The sequence below is a fragment of the Pteropus alecto genome, unplaced genomic scaffold (genome assembly GCF_000325575.1).
Source record: "Pteropus alecto unplaced genomic scaffold, ASM32557v1 scaffold344, whole genome shotgun sequence".
NCBI classification, from domain to species: Eukaryota; Metazoa; Chordata; class Mammalia; order Chiroptera; family Pteropodidae; genus Pteropus; species Pteropus alecto.
Window position 1 is genome coordinate 720,166 of NW_006434840.1, and position 3,531 is coordinate 723,696.

Sequence of the window (3,531 nt, forward strand, 5' to 3'; positions counted from 1 at the left end):
ACTCAAAATTGAGAACCTAATTATAAGACCTGAAACAATAAAATGCATAGAAGAATACATAGGAACTAAACTCATGGACCTTGGACTTAAAGAGGATTTTATGAATTTGACCTTGAAGGCAAGGGAAGTCAAAGCAAAAATAAATGAATGGGGTCATAGAAGGATATAAAGGTTTCTGCACAGCAAAAGAAACTGTCAACAAGGCAAAAAGGCAGCCCTCTGAAAGGGAGAATATATTTGCAATCAACGCCTCTGATAAGGCCTAATATCCAAAATACACAAAGAACTCATACAAGCCAACAGTAAAAACAAACAAACAAACGTACAATCCAATTCAAAAATCGGCAGATGACCTGAACAGACACATCTCTCAAGAAGACATACAAATGGCCAACAGATGTATGAAAAGATGCTCAACTTCACCAGTTATTAGGGAGATGAAATGAAAACTACAATGAGATACCATCTCACACCTATTAGAATGGGTATCATCAACAAGACAAGTAATAATAAATGTTGGAGAGGGTGTGGGGAAAAAAGGAGCCCCCATACACTGCTGGTGGAATTGCAAATTGGTACAGCCACTACGAAATATATTATGAAAGTTCTCCAAAAAACTAAGACTTGATCTACCATATGATCCAGCAATCCCTCTACTGGGTATTTACCCCAAACACTTGAAAACTCATATCGGAAACGATATGTGCACACCGATGTTCATAGCAGCATTATCCATGGTGGCCAGGACATGGAAGTAACTGAAGTGTCCTACGATAGATGATCGGCTAAAGAAGCTGTGGTACAGGTATACAATGGAATATTACTCATCCATAAGAAAAGATGAAACACTGTCATTTGCGACAACATGGATGCATTTTGAGATAATTATGCTAAGCAAAATAATTCAGACAAAACAAGTTGAAAACAATATATCACTCATATGTGTGATATAAAACTGAAACAACAAACAAATATGACAAATAGACTCATGGATGTGGACAATAGACTAGTGGTTACCAGAGGGAATTGGAGTGCGAGGAGGTAGATAGGGGTAAAAGTGGTCCAATATTTAGTGACAGAAGGAAACTTAACTCTGGGTTGTGAACACACAATGCAGTTTATATATGACTTATTGTTGAGTGTTTTACTTGAAACTTATTTGATTCTGTTAATCAATGTCACTCCAATAATTTTTAATAAGAAAATATGTTGCATGCAAGTAAAGGAATGCTGAGAAGGAAATTCATAGCACTTAATGTTTACATTACAATCCTGGAAGGATGTCAAGATAATAACCAGACTTTCTATATGAAGAAATTTGAAAATGAAGAGCAAAATAAACCCAAAGCAAAAAGGGAGTACATAAGAGCAGAAATCGATTAAATTTAAAATAAGAAAATAATAGATAAAACCAATGGAACATAAAACTGGTTCTTGGAAACAATCAATAAAATCAATAAACCTCAGCAAGACTGGTAAAAACTAAGCAGAAATGAAAACCCAAATCATAAATATTACAAATAAAGTGGGAGATGTCACTATAGATCCTGAAGCCATTGAAAAATAAGGTAATACTTCCAACCCATTTATAATAAAAAAAATCAACAAATTAGAAGTAATGGGGTAATTACTAAGAAAACACAAATTATCAAACCAGATTAAGAGAGAAAAGGTAATCTCAACAACCTTAAATCCAATAAAAAAATTCTATTTTTCAATAACATCTTCCTAAACTGGGACCCCCAGGCAGAGTTTAACTAAAGTATTCTATTGCATATTTAAATAGTTAACACCAATTTTACAAAATCTCTTTCAGAAAATAAAAGAGCACTAACAAACTCATTTTATGAAGTTTGTATTACATTGAAAACAAAAGCTGTCATTCAATACAAACATAAATACAGACTGATATTTTTCATAAACTTGGATACAAAACTCTATCAAAATGTTAGCACACCAAATTCAACAATGTATATGTAGAGTTCTATATCATGACCAAGTGAGACTTATGCGATGTAGTCAAGGCTGGTTCAACATTCAAAATGAATGTCTTGCAATATATCAACAAGCTAAAGAAATTTTACATGACTGTATCAACTGAAGCAAAACAAGCATTCAACAAAATCCAACATCCTTTTATGACAAAAACTCTCAGCAAGTTAAGAACAGATGTGCATAATATCAACTTGATTAAGGGCATCTACAAAAACCATCATCATATATAATGGTGAAAGATTGAATTATTTCTCTTGAAGATTTGGAGAAAAAAAGCAAGGATGTCCACTCTATCACTTTTTTTCAACCTAAATACTCAAAGTTCTAGCTACTACAATGAACCAAGAAAAGGAAATAAAAGCCAAAATGATTGAAAAAAAGAACTACAACTATATTTTTAGATGACATGACTACCTACATAGAAAATTTGAAGGAAAAAAAAAAAAAACCCTTCGAAGTGAATTCAGAAAAGTCTCAAAATAAGTGATCTACCCAGAAAGTTAATTACATTTCTATTTACTAGCAATTAACATGCAGAAACCTGAAATTAAAACAATACTATTTACAATCACTCCAAAGAAAAATAAGTGTTTAGGTATACACTTAACAAAACATGTAGTAAACCATGAAATTTGTAATGCTTAAATTTATAAAATATGCACGGAATGAAGTTATGAAACCAAAAATGGTCTAAACAGATGAAAAGATATACTGTGTTCATGAAATGGAAGACTCAACATAGTAAAGATTTTAATACTTCTCTAAACTGATATATAGTTTTAACACAATTCCTATCAAAATCCCAGCAAGGTTATTTTTTAGACATAGACAAATTATTCTGAATTTATTCAAAAAGGCAGAGTCTCTAGAATATCTAAAGACAAGCTTGACAAAAGAAGAATAAAATGGAAGAAATTATTTTGCTCAATTTCAAAATTAAATATATAGCTACAATAATCAAGACTGTTTGGTATAGTGGAAGAATAGACACATAGATCAATTGAATAGATTAAAGGACAAGAAATAGACCTGCATAAATATGTTCAACTGAATTTTGATAAAGGTTCAGACACAATTAAACTTAGTAAGAATGGCCTTTCAACTTATGATATTGGAGCAATTGGACATCCATATTCAAAAACAAAACAAAACCTCCTTTAAAAAAATACTCACACCTTATACAGTCAAAAAAGATGAAAGACCTAAGTTTATAATGTAAAACTATAAAACTTTTAGAAAAAAAAACATAAAATATCAGAGATCTTTGACTAGGTAAAGAGTTTCTACACTCGACACTGAAAAAAATATATAATTTGGGCTGTATCAAAATAAAATTAAAAATATCTTCTTAATGAGTAGAAGTCCATCTAAAAAGATGAAAAGACAAAGTACACAAAATATTGGAGTAAAAAATATATAGGGTTTTATCCCTCCACAAAAGCAACTAATAAGCTGGTAAAAACTGTCAGATTTGTGAAAAATAATAAACAGAAATCTCACTTAAAATGAAGTTGGGAGTCTAGAAGAGAGAACTCT